This window comes from Bos mutus, chromosome 1, assembly GCF_027580195.1.
Source record: "Bos mutus isolate GX-2022 chromosome 1, NWIPB_WYAK_1.1, whole genome shotgun sequence".
In the NCBI taxonomy this organism is placed as follows: Eukaryota; Metazoa; Chordata; class Mammalia; order Artiodactyla; family Bovidae; genus Bos; species Bos mutus.
The window spans coordinates 144,287,231-144,301,328 of NC_091617.1; the positions used below are offsets into that span (position 1 = coordinate 144,287,231).

The 14,098-nt window shown below is 41.3% G+C and overlaps 1 protein-coding gene across 1 annotated transcript in view; it reads right to left on the reverse strand.

Moving 5' to 3' along the window:
• KCNH8 (potassium voltage-gated channel subfamily H member 8) overlaps positions 1 to 14,098 on the reverse strand; it is a 493,246-nt gene that overhangs the window by 457,862 nt on the left and 21,286 nt on the right. The window lies entirely within an intron of this gene.

Consider the following 14,098-nt stretch of genomic DNA (forward strand, 5'->3'; position numbering starts at 1 on the left):
AGAATGGAAAAGAATCTGAAAATAATTGTATAACTTGCCGGGAGCCAGCGTGAAGAACTCCGCCCATGGCAAAGGTCGTGAGGAAGGAGGTTCGGCATATGCAAAGGTGGGATCGAGCCTCAGGAGTCCCCCTGGAAATTCTCGAGCATCTACCCCCAAAACCAGAGTCTGCCTACTTTACTGCTTTGTGCTCTCACCTACACCTCTGACTTTATGGGCGGCTGTCCTGGGCATGACAAGAGTGTTTTAGTTCACAACTGTGAGAGGCATGAGTGTTCTAAACTGTCTAAACACAGATTCCTTTGAGCAGTTAAAAGATTGATTATAAATTGTATTGGTGAAGGGTTTTTCACTTGTCGGGCCAATGTTTGCTGCTAAGTCTCCATATCCCTTACCTGCTGTGTCCCTGGCAGTGTATTGATTAATATAATTGGTGTAAGTAGTAGCTTTAATGTTTGTAACCTGAGACCCTTGAGTTAATTCTTTTTCTTGTTATAGCCCACCACACCTTTGCCTATAGGAATGCAACTTTATCTAATGCTTTCGGAGGGTGGCGCCTGACTAATAACCTTTAGAGAAAAATAAGTTTTCTGAAGAAAGGGTCTTAAAATGTTAACAGGCCTCTGGGCCAGAAGATGATGCAAATCACCTAAACTTTTGCATATGATAAGTTTGCAGGGAGAAAGCCTGGCTTACTGCATGACTCTACCCCTTCCCCCATTATCCTCTATGCCTAACTTAAGGTATAAAAACTACTTTGGAAAATAAAGTGTGGGCCTTGTTCACCGAAACTTGGTCTCCCCATGTCGTTCTTTCTCTCACGTTCTGGCTGAATTTTCATCTGGGGCGTGGAGGCTCGTCAAGCCTACTAACTATGCCTGGGCTTCTAAGATCTTACCGGGGAGGACTTAGCGTCTCCTCTCCTTCGGGAGAACGGGAGGATGCCTGCGGCCTATGTGGGTGACGTAAATTCCTTATTTTGGAATTTTATTGGCTTTCCACGTAAACCAAGTTACTCAGCCTCTTTTCTCCACTGAATTTTCTCACCGAGCTATCCTCATTTAACCACTCTTTATATCTTTTATTCTATTGTATCCTGATCGCTGAAGCCGTCTCCCCTTCGAAACCCCTGACTCCACCAGGGCTGGACTCCGGTAATAACTGAATCACTTTGCTGCCTACTTGAAACTAAAACAACATTGTCAATTTTTTCTCAGGTTAGAAAAATATTAATATACTTCATTATAGAGTGCCACCCCAGACTCCAGTAGAGTGTTACGCAACATCTAGTTCATTCATCATATTATCTTAACTAACACCTGAAAAATCCTTCATTCCAAAATGCACCTCTCCTCCAGGGTTTTGGATAAGGGGGTGTGGAGGAGGAGTACTCAGCTTGAAACTGCTGGGAAGAATACATGACAATATATGAGAAGTACGCATGTGTACTTGATGTGCACATGATGACGTATCAGATCATATCACTCTAGTCTATACTGCCTTTGACCCAACAAAAAGAGGATAAAAGAAGACATGGAAATTCATTGTGTTTATTGAAGTATCTCACGTGGGGCTTCAACCCGTCCATATTGTAGTGAGCCCCTGCCCGCCCAGGCCCAGGTCTGTTTCTCCTCCTTCTCCTGACTTCCTGCCTGCCCCATCTCTGTTTGACCTCCTTTTTCAAACACAATCTGTCTTTCCCTTCATGTCCCAGTGTTCCCTCTGCCATCAAGATCCTTTTTGATTCAATCAGTGCCTCCCATATCTCTAATCACCTAACATCTACTACTACCTAACAGCTAATATAACTACCTAACACCTAGAAGAATAAACCAAATCCTATTCTGCCCCAAGACACACTCATACACACACACACAAACCACATGTTCCAAAGGCCCCACCCAGGAAATGCCTCTCCATCCACCTGTAGAGGATAACTCAACATACGAAGAGGTGGCTTCCGTTCATGTCCCACAGCGTCTTCTCCCGATACAGCCAAAGTGATAACACCACTCTGTTCCCTAAAACCTTACCCTGGCTTCCTATTTCCACCTGAACCCAGTACAGCTCCTTTCCACACGGCCCTGATACGGCCCTGCGGGATTCAGCCTCTTCTTATTACTCAGAACGTGCTTCGTATCACTTTCCCCTCTAGGAGTTATCTGCCTTGGATGTTCCCTCATTACCTCTAATGTTTCCATTGCTGGTTTCATTCTATTGTTTTCCTTATTTAAGTATTAGGTCACTTTTAAAGAGGCTTTTTATGATTATCTTATCTAAAGAAATAACTTCTTTTCCCCTTACCTACTCTTATTCTTCTCTCTTCTACTTTCTTAACATCATGTATCTCTCTCTTAACTCATTTTGTGTCTTTAGGATTTCCTCCCACACTCACTATTAGAACAGAAGTGTCACGAAGGAAGGGACATTTTCTCAACAATTCACATCTTCATCCCTAGTACCTAGAACTGCGCCTGACATATAGTAAGCACTAAATAATTATTTATTGAAGGAATCATTGCTCTGACTTGACGACAGGTTAAAAAACACCTGAACATAACAAAAATAAAAACACTGCTCTAAAAAAAGCTACTAGTATCTCACCAAGAAAGGACAAGTTATATACATTAAAGTAACACAGAATGATGTGGAATGCGGTACTATTTGTTTTGGAGAAAAAGGGAGCAATTCCTGTAAGCTAAAGTAGTCAGGGAAGGTGAAGTGAAGTGAAGTGAAATAGTTCAGTCATGTCCGACTCTTTGCGACCCCATAGACTGGGGCCTACCAGGCTTCTCAGTCCATGGGATTTTCCAGGCAGTAGTAATGGAGTGGATTGCCATTTCCTTCTCCAAGGGATCTTCCCGACCCAGGGATCAAACCCGGGTTTCCCACATTGTAGACGGACGCTTAACCGTCTGAGCCACCAGGGAAGTCGTAGTCAGGGAAGGTAGCATTCAATAATAGTCCTCTGTCCACATTCACACACCCATCCCAAAAGGAAGGCACTGGAATGTTGCTGGATGAAGTTCTGTAATCCAGGAAGAAAAGTCACTCTGTGGCTAGGATACGATTACCCACAAAGACCACAACAGATTCACGCCATGTGGGACACGAATGTTTAACTCAGTGTCAACTAGTTACCAGCTTTGGATGTTAGAACCTTAACCCGAATCCCAAAACACTGATTCAGGAAGGTACTTTTAACTTGCCAAAATGAAAATTAACAAAGGATTCTTCCTTTCTTGACTTGTGTCCACCTTCAAGGATGGCTACTAAAGGTCACTTCTGCTTCAGAGACCAAAAAAGAAGATTCTAACCCAAGAGAAGAGTGGTATTCAATGGGACATGCAGAACACTCAACATAGGGCTTAGAACTCCACCAGTAATCAAAGATGCTGGCATCTAACTGAGAAAGAAGTCACAGAATGTTCTTAGAGAACCATTTCTACCAAGGCAGACATTGCCTATTATGAGATATCTGAGAGACTCAGAATCCTTTTTACCCTTAATAGGTCTTCTGGTTTTCATTGTCTTTATTATGCTTTCATTTTCCTACCTTTGCCTAACCTCAATTTTACAATGTCTACAAAAAGGTCATTATGAAGAAAATACCTAAAGTTTATCATTTTAATCTCTGTTGTCCAAGAAAAATCTCACAACTTCTCAGATATTTATTATTTTAAATGTAAACATCAATTTCCATGGAATAAGAGTCTATGTAGAAAAGACATTTCCCATGGAGTTCTCATGGAACAAAAGTCTATGTAGGAAAGAAACTTCAGCGTCTCAAAGTTAAATATTCTCTCAATTGTACTCATTCAGCTTTAGGATGAATGTGACACCAGATAAAAACCACAGGTCCTAAACAGCTATATGACCCTGGACAAGTCAAGTTGCATTTATAAGCTTCATTTTCCTTATCAGCAAGTAAGAAGATGAAAGAAGACAATCTTTCTGGCTTCTTGTAGTGCTTTATCAGAGGAGGACCTCTGAATCTAATTATTCGAGAGGAAAATCAGAGTGAAATATTAAAGGACAGGAGGTGAACAAATATTTTACCTCTAACTCAGCAGCACACATTTTCTGAGAAAATCCTAATAACAGGAAACAAGCCCAGAGGAAGTACTGACATTATGATTTGAATTTCTATCATTTTAGGTAGCATTATTTCTAAACAAGCTAATGTAGCTAAATTGATCCTAAACTCCCACACAGCTGCTAAAAATGTATTAGTTGAGGAAATTGTCTAAGGTGAAGTCTGTACTGTATGGGAACCTGTGCTTGAATTCAAATGTAAATATAAATAGCTCACAGGGATTTTTTTCTCCCTCTGATAAAATGTCAGAGAGATTATTAGGAGACCAATTTACAAGCAGCCTTTACATTTAATTGGATAAATATATAATGCACAGAAAAATCAAGACAGTAAACCAGTTTGGTGATTTAGTCGCTCAATTGTGTCTGAGTCTTTGTGACCCCTTGGACTACAGCCCACAAGGCTCCTCTGTCCATAGGATTTCCCAGGCAAGAATACTGGAATGAGTTTCCATCTTTCCTCAGGGGATCTTCCTAACCCAAGGACTAAACCCAAGTCTCCCACACTGCAGGCCGTCTCCTGCATTGCAAGCAAATTCTTTGCCAAGCCACCAGGGAAGCCCCAAATTTAATATTAGAAGTGATTAAAGGTAATAATGTAGTATTTCCAGAAGAAACATGCTAGAATGTTTAGCAAAATTAGTCTTTATGTTCTCATGGATTTTATAGAAAATATTACATAAAGTAGTATCTCAACTATTTAGAGTCACATGAAATATTTATCACCACTTTATGGACCGATAAAAAATAAAAAAAGAGTACAGAATAAAGTGTGACTGATAAAATAACAAAACAGTTATTCTGCATGTGTTTCCAATCATGAAATTACTAGAGTTCTTATATTTTTAGCTAAAAGTGAAGCGAGTATTCCTAAATTACTAAACTTAGAACATGCTAACTCATTATCAAAAGTGTGGACTCAAAGTACTTATCCCCAAGTGATGATGTCCTTTAAAACTCATGGTACTTCCTCTGGGGTAAGGAGGCCAGAGCCACCATTTAAAAAAAAGAAGGAAAAGGAGGTGGTGGTGGGTGGAGGAGAAGGAGGAGGAGAAGAGAAAGAAGATTACAACAAAACAGAAGGGGAAACCATATTCTCAAGAGCTGGCCAAAGACTTTTATAAAATGAAATGACTGGTGTCTAACGCAACACGGTAAGTTGGCACATTTCTTTCTTTTGCAACACTTTTCAGTAACTGAAACAAAAGCAATTCTAGATAGACTCAAACATGCCTTTTGCTAAAGAAAACAGAAGTCAAAATGATTCAAATGTTATACACTGCTCCACTATAATAGTTTCCAGATTTTATTATTGGAAATAACAAGCATATCCATTGGGTAGGCTGGACATCACCTCCTTAAGGCTAGTGAATATTTTTATAAATATTTTATAAATATTCTAATGAAATTAGAAAGAAAGCAGATATCAGGCAAACAGAATAAGGAACATGCTTTAAGACACAACGGGAAAATCAACTTATGAAAACATGGAAGTTCAGTGTTGATTTAGTCCTGAAGATTGAGAACATAAAAAAAAAATCAATATTTCTTACAAACGTAAAGAAGGTCCTAATTAGCTTTTTTTTAAATTGAAGTATCTGTAAACAAGACAAGAAGCCAACCCTCAGAATAGGAGAAGATATTTGTGGATTTAAACAAAGATTTAACCTCTAAAATATGCAAACATCTCATGCACCTCAATATTAAAAAAAAAAACAGCCAGATCAAAAAAATGGATGGAAGACCTAAATGGACAGTTTTACAAAAAGACATACAGATGGCTAAGAGGCACATGAAAGATGCTCAGTAACATTAATTATTAGAGAAATGCAAATCAAAAACTACTAATGAGAGCTTTTAAAGTAAACCCTTAACTATTGGTTGGCTTGCGTGACTTCACCCAAGGTACTTTTTTCATTTCCCTAAAAGTACAGGGGGCACTGAGATTTATGAACTTGCCAGGAGGAATGTAAAAACTTAATTATGTTTATAAAATACTTTGGAGGCATTTTTAATACAATTTTAGAGGAAATCACCATGTTTATTGTCTAAAAATGTATTTGCCCAAATATATTTGAAAATCTACAGAAAATCCTTAAAATAGAGTTGTTGTGTAAGGGCTGGTACCAAGGTCAGGGGTGAAGCTGTCAGACACGCTGGGCTGAGCGGAGAGACCGTGTGGAGAGGTGGCCTCGAGGGGCGCCAGGGACAGGGCAGAGGGGCAAGTCTGTCTCAGGGTGTCTGTCCCTCCCCATTTCCTTTCTCTGTTTTTTAGGCACAGACGAGAGAAGGAAGGAAATGTGGCGATGTGAGAGTGGCGACAGGGAAGGAGAGGAATGTGAGTCTAACACAGGTGCCGGGAACCAGCGCAGATCAGAGATGAGCGGCGCTGCCTGGGGTCCTGGGTGCCAAGCCTGCCAGCGGCGAGAACTTGTGCGCAAGTCAGTCTTGGGGGAGCAAAAAGGACTATTTTCTTTGAGAATGAATTGCAATATATGGACTACGCAGTGATCAAGAGAATCACAGTCACATACATAACTCCCTCGTTCTTAGGTGAATTTATTTAGATACTGGTCTAAATGTGATGTCCTTTTCTCCTGAATCATACATGGTGAACAGCTCACCGCAGTGACGCGGCGTGCCCTCCTGTCCTGATGTATATGTCCACACCGAGTTCTGCCTTTCTCCCCGGCCCCCTCTTCTTTAAATCCTTTATCTCTATGCGACGTTTACAAATTGAGCAAAGAACTGAAAAATGAGAAGTTAAGTGTGCCGTAGACACAACAGATCTATCTCACAGTTTTAACTAAAAATAAAGCAGTTCGATTGATTGAATGATACCTTGCTTTCTGCACTTGGGCAAGTACAAGCTTTCACACATTGTCTGGCACATAGTAGATAATCAATACATATTTAAATAAGGAAGACTTGTGTAGGTGGGGTGGGGATACTTCCTTCCATGACCATCTGGTAGCTCGGCTTAAAATAAGACAGGCCCGAGTTTCAGTCTGGACTCTGCTACTTTATGAGCTGTGACACTGGGCAGATTGCTTGATGCCTCTGAACTTCGGTGTCTTCATTTGTAAAATGGAAATGTGGTTAACATCATAAGGTTGCTGTGAAATAAATGAGCTTATGTATAAAGCTCGCTTAGTAGACTGACTGGGACTTAATAATAGACCAAGAAGTGGGAGGTGTAATGATGGCTATGCCAATGCTGATGGTAATGATTCCTGAATACAAGTGACTCAGGAATTTAAAAAAAAAAACCTTCGGAGGGACCTCCCGGGCAATCCAGGGGTTAAGACTCTGCACTTCCAATTCAGGGGCACAGGTTCAACCCCTGGCTGAGGAACTAAGATCCCACAAGCCATGTAGCCAAGAAGTTTTATAAATAAATGAGTAAATCAGGTCTTTAAAAAAAAAGTGGGTTTCCCTGGTGACTCAGACAGTAAAGAATCTGTGCAATGCGTGAAACTCAGGTACATTCCCTGGATCAGGAAGAACGCCCGGAGAAGGAAATAGCAACCCACTCCAGTATTCTTGCCTGGAGAATCCATGGACAGAGGAGCCTGCAAATTCCACGGACAGCCCATGGGTTCACAAAGAGTTGGACACGACTGAACGACTAGCACTTTCACTTAAAAAAAATACTTTGTAGTTGAATAGAAAAACATTAAAATTCTAATTTCATACTGATCAGCTTAAAAGTTTAGTAAATATTTTTTGTATATCTGTCATGTTTTTGACATTCTGCAAAGATAAAAGAAAATCAAAAAAGACAAGACCATCTCCAAGGAGTATGCATTCTTGCATGGGAAATAAATATATAAGTAAAAAGTAATAATAATAAAATAACACCAGCTTAAGGGCTACCTCTTTCTTTAAGCTATAGTTCCAAATAAAATGTTTGTTAAGATAATCTAGGTATGAAGAGAAGGAAGGATTTACAATAGTACTGCTTTTTCCTTCCCCATCCAGGAAGGAAGTCAAAGTATTCCCCCTACTGCAAAGTAACAAACATCAGGACAAAAGGAAAGACCGCTTTAGGGAGAGACCCCATTGACAGGCAGCAATTGTGTAGAAGTCCCAAGCCTTTCCTGCTGGCTCCTGCATGACAGAGACAGGGGAGTGCCTGCTCAGATGAGATGACCCCCCTGACACACTTTCAGTGGAAATGCTGTCAGGTTCCTGAGTGCATTGAAAACGACGATCCTTCACAACTGAGTGAGCAGAGAGAACTTCAAGGTTAATAACACAGCAAAAATTACCTGTGAGCTATTCTAGATTTCAAAAACCATCTCAGCTCCTCACTTTACAGAGGCTACCCAAAGCATATCTCACTCTGGGTTAATGAGATATTTCTCACTTTTCTCTGTAAACTTGGCAATGGAAGCAATCATCACGCTTTCCTGCTCACTTCAAAAAGCATCACAGACACTAATTTAAAAATACATGCAATCATTCAGGTGAATTTAGTGATCAGAGGAGATGTGTCATTCACAGCAACTTAATCCTGGTTGGCTTATTTACAGATTCAAGTTACCAAATATCTATGTGAAAACTGAAGCAGAAATGAAGGAAAGCTATGTATCTTTACTATTTGCATCAACCCTTACCATATGACAACTTGAAAAATACATAGCAAGGAGGGGTCATTAATTTTTCTCTGAATCTTACTTTTTACCCTTCTAGTCATAAGCAGCCATACAGAAATGAATGAGTAAGAACAAAATATATGAGATGCATCCCCTAAAGGACCTAATTTAACCTAGAAAACTCTAAGCCAGTGATAAAGTCTCTCAGCAAGCAAAACAACCCAAGTTTTCTTAAAACTTATGTTTATTTGTAAGATGAACTGAAACAGAGATTATCCATATGATCCACAAAAATACATACAATTTATAAAAATAAATGAGATTAGAGCAAGTGAGAGGCTCTGTGGCTAGAAATGGTATCTGTCCTTAAAATAAATGCCACAAGGACTCATATATTTGCCAGGAGAGGCCGAACTTTGAGAATTCTGATGCCAGTTGATAGAAAAAATGCAATCCATTTCACAACATTTCCAAAATCTCTTCCCCATCTAATTCTCTGGTATTGAAAGCTGTTGTAAATTCTTTAAGATTTGAGAAGCTATTACACTGTATAAGATATTATACCTTGGCAGCAATTAACAATTAGCTGAAGCAATACTAAATTATAGATAGTGGTGTGTGTGAGTGAGTGTACAGTGTTCGGACAGAGTTTGGGAACCTGTTAAAAAAAGGAAAGAAAGACACAGGAGGTTAGGGCACAGCAGATGCACTTCACCCGGAACCCGGGTGCCTGTCCTTCAGAAGACGCATCTGCAAGGTGGGAGCGATGCCGAGTTAAGGGTCTCACAGAAAAACTGAACAAAATATTAACACAAACTGATATAAGCAAAGGATATCGACTATGATGTTGTAACACATGGGTATGAATCTTCCCCCTGGATCTTAAATGGAAAGATAGCTAACCACTTCCTAAACTACCCAGGTACTTGTGAAAGACAAATGAAGTAACATGCGTGTTTCTGTAATAAAGCATTTCTGTATGCTTTTCAACAACATAATATAAAACAAAAAATGGATGTTAAAGTTCTATGACAAAAAACCAAAAGATATGCTTACACAATCTTTTAGTCATCAGGAGAAAATCTACTCATCCCTGATAGGCTCCAGAAGATCAATTTTGGCTGGAGCTACCCATTTACTGGAGGACAAGCATGTGCCTGGTATGCTTGTTATACCACAGGATAATAAGATATATCTATTTTATTTTCCACTTATGTTGATATCCTAAAATATTAGGTGGTAGTGTCCCCACATTACCAAAAGAAGTGAGAGGCTGTACACAGGATTTCTAAATGAGGTCAGCAAAACTGGTTTTGCTCACTCTGAACCCTTCACCCACAGTGAGGTTATAAAAGGGTGGGGTTGGGAGGTTAAGGGTGGTGGTTTCAAGAGGAAAAAAAGGCTTGGCTTTCTCATCAAGCCCAGGAAACCAGCCTTTACTAACACACAGTGTCCTTTGGAAACTTGGGGAAACCAGTCTAAACAGTGAGCGCCAGTGGCTGACCAGTAGCTCTGCTGGCGCAGTTAAGAGAGACTGTTGTATTGACCATGGCCAGCAAGGAGTCTGGAGGTGTTCCCTGCGGACTCTACAAAATCCAGGCCAACAAGGGAACCAGTGTGGGGTTGTCCAACATCCTGTACAAGGGGGAGCCCCACAGGGCTGAAGTGACCCCCTTAGAAGAAGCAGAAGGTGTACACTGGATGTCTCAGGGATGAAGAGTCATAAGCTAAAGATGAACACGGCATCCCAGGTCAAGAGAACAACAGGCGATAAAGCCCCTGGGACGTGTGCTGTGTGCTGTGTGTGCACAGGAAGAGGTCTTAAAGAACTGAAAAAGTGTTCCCAGAGAGAAAAACATCACCATGACCCCAAAGCACACGTCATGTTCTGAAGATTTAATGCTCAGATGGCCCAGCCATCAGCCAATCAGAAAAGGGCAGTGACCAACCAGAATGGCTTCTACCACTTGGCTGGAACAGCAGGTAGCAACCTCACTTCGGCTTTGCTCCCAAATGCCCGCAGCTTATGGTAATACTCGTCAGCCAAGAACTTCTCCACCCGGTATCTCTCCTCTCTCCTCCAGGCTCAGCCCTGGAAGAGCCTGGGACAGTCTAATGGATGGCAAAGAGGAGACTGTCCCACAACAGAGGCCAAACTGGGCCACTGCTGTGGGAGGGAAGCAGGTGTCATTTCAGAGGAAGACGGAAATTGCGGCTATTACATTGCACCGCCTCTTCGTTAACCTAAGCTACAGTAATGGAAAGACCTTTCCATTACCTGGTGTTGACCCAAAGTGTCACAGAACTTGACCCAGATTTTCCCCAAGCAGAAGGAGAGGACTGACCCTGTAACAGTGGGTTGGAACAGGGGGTGACGTTGGGTGGGGAGGTAATTCAGTAAAACAATCACAGTTACAGGATGTGCAGGTAACAGTTCTGATGTCTTCAGAATTTCCGCCACAAAACTCATTCCTCAAAAGAAAGTTGATGCAAAGCTCAACATGCAAAGCAGATGATCACAGAGTTGCTCTAGTTGGGAGAGGGGTGGGGAGGGGGACAAGGAGGACAGGTGAATATCAGTCCCCTAAAGATGCTGAAGGTCAGGTTAAAAGGCAGATAGGGCATTGATCTCATAATTATATTTTTAATTCTTTTCTATTTTTATTTGAGAGATGAGGATTCAGCCCCTCCACAAGTTCTGAGGAAAATTGTTAATGAGGCACCTTCTCTAAACACATCAATGAAAGCTGTTACACTTCATCCTTCATATTTGAAAACAACTTAGATGCCTGGGGTTACACTTAAACACCTGAGGCAGCACATACCAGTTTTCTAAGGTTTATACCTTACAGGTCTGTTGACTCCTTGTGAGTGTTTCAGCCTTTTTTCAAAGCATTTGTTCAGACAAATCATGTTTAGAGTTGCAACTTAAGAACCAACTCCATACCAGTTACAGATGGAGAAGCTGGAGCTAGAAAACAAATAGATGGAACACTGCTCAGTAATAAAACGTAACCAACTACTGATAAATGTGTGTATCAACTTAACCAACATGGATGGACCCTCAAGGAAATACGCTAAGTGAAAAACAGTCAATCTCAAAAAATATTTATTGAATTCTAATACTGATACCATGTTCTTGAAATGACAGAATTATAGAAACACGGAGCAGATTAAAGGTTGCTGGGGGTAGGGAGAGAGGTAGCTGTGATGGTAAAAAGACTGTACGAGGGTATTCTTGTGATAAAATGGTTCTGTATCTTGACTGCTTCACTGTGTGGTTGTTCCACAAATCTACACGTGCGATAAAATCGCACAGAACTAAACACTCATATGCAAATAAGTACATGTAACACTGGTGAAATCCGAATAAGGTGAATTGCAGTGATATAATTAATACTCAATTTCTTCATTTGTAGCATGGGGATAAAATTTCTGCCATGCCTACTTCATTGTATGTGAAGAATAAATAAGAGGCACTTGTAACAAGGAAAATTAGGAAGTATTATATAGATATATCAAGGTATCTAATAAGCAGAGGCATTTGGCTATAATCTTTCTGGTCACTTGCCACTGACGTCCAGCACCACAGCTGAACTGCTGGAGGAGTTTCATCCCTATCGTACTAACCATGAGTGGTCTGGTCACCTGTGTCAAACAGCACACACCAGTGACTTTGTTACAGAAACACTGGGAGAACTGTTAAGGGCCTAAACATTCCTTAAGGATTCTAGGTATCTCTTGTTGCCTTCCATTTCAGTGTAGAATTTAAAATTATATACCACCACCATCTTCAACTTGACTTTCAAAGAAAGCTATTGGTTTTCTTGTTATCCCCACCCTACTATTGTAGGTAGGTCTGGTATGACTGTGTCTGCTGTTTGATTAGCCTGCCAGGCTCCTCTGTCTACGGAATTTTCCAGGCAAGAATACTGGAGTGGGATGCCATTTCCTTCTCCAGATAGCATTCCAGCATGGGTAATTTAACCAAATTTGGTTCCACGTACCTAGGAAAGTCCTTGACTTCATGAAACCTTTAAATGAGAGGGCAAGGGACTTCCCTGGTGATCCAGAGGCTAAGACTCTGAGCTCACAATGCAGGGGCCCAGCTTCAATCCCAGGTCAGAGATACAGATCCTGTATGCTACAACCAAGACTCCGTGCAGTTAAGTAAATGAATGAATACCTTTATAAAAAAATCGTTTAAATGATGAGAATGGACTTCTTTGCATTTTGCAGTTTCATTCATTCAACACGCACTTGATATTCTAACTGTGTCCAAGGACCTGTGCGTAGGAACAAGAAGTATGCCATCAACAGGACAGGGAAGACTGCAGTGGTCCTGTGACTTCCACTCTTGTCGGAGTAGGTGACCTGTGCAGAACAGCACACAAACGTGTATTTTTCACGTGTGTGCTTTCTCATTACAGAGAAATTTTGGACTGGCCAAAAAGTTCGTTCAGGTTTATCCACACCAGCTTACAGAGAAGTCCGAACGAACTTTTTGGCCAACCCAATATTCGGACCCTCTCTTTTTGTAACATTTTCATAAATCAAACAAGTAACATCACACATTTTCTATTCTATGGCATTCTGTTTAAATTTTGATGGCATGTGAGGAAATAAAGCCATTTAAAGACACCAGACTGTCATTTTACAAAGAAAATAAACACAGCCAAACGTTTTTTAAGAACTAACTTTTCATTTTTGAAAGACGCATGCCCCACCCCCACAGAGATAATATTAACAAAGCACGTGCTGTTACTGACTCCGGTGCTCCGTTCTCTGTGCCTGCTCCTTGTGGGAGGAGCATTATTCCCTCAGCTACGTTTGCCCAAATGACTCAGTTTGCCTTGCCCTCCTCCAGGGGGTCTTCCCAACCCAGGGATTGAACCCAGGTCTCCCACATTGCAGGCGGATTCTTTACCAGCTGAGCCACCAGGGAAGCCCAAGAATACTGGAGTGGGTAGCCTGTCCCTTCTCCAGCGGATCTTCCCGACCCAGGGATAGAACCGGGTCTCCTGCATTACAGGTGGATTCCTTACCAACTGAATTATGAGGGAAGCCCGTTGAGATGTTAGCAAACATGATAAGAAAAGTCTTTAATAAGTCTATTATTGGGCTGGCTTTATGGTGCCTTTGCCATGGTCACAGAATCCGACTCAGATCAGCATATACAGAGAGACGTATGGAGCAGAAACGCCTCCGGGTCAGCTTCCCGTGAACCAACCAGACGGGGCAGACCCTGAAGATGCAGAAGCCAGTGAGCCTAGTCAAAGGCCCAGCGCAGCACAGCTAAGCCCAGGCTGGATCGTGGATTAGCTGACCTCCCAACCAGCCCATAACTTGCCAGCTATGTTAACCAACAGACAACTAACAGAGCAGGCAAGTCTGTACTACCGATA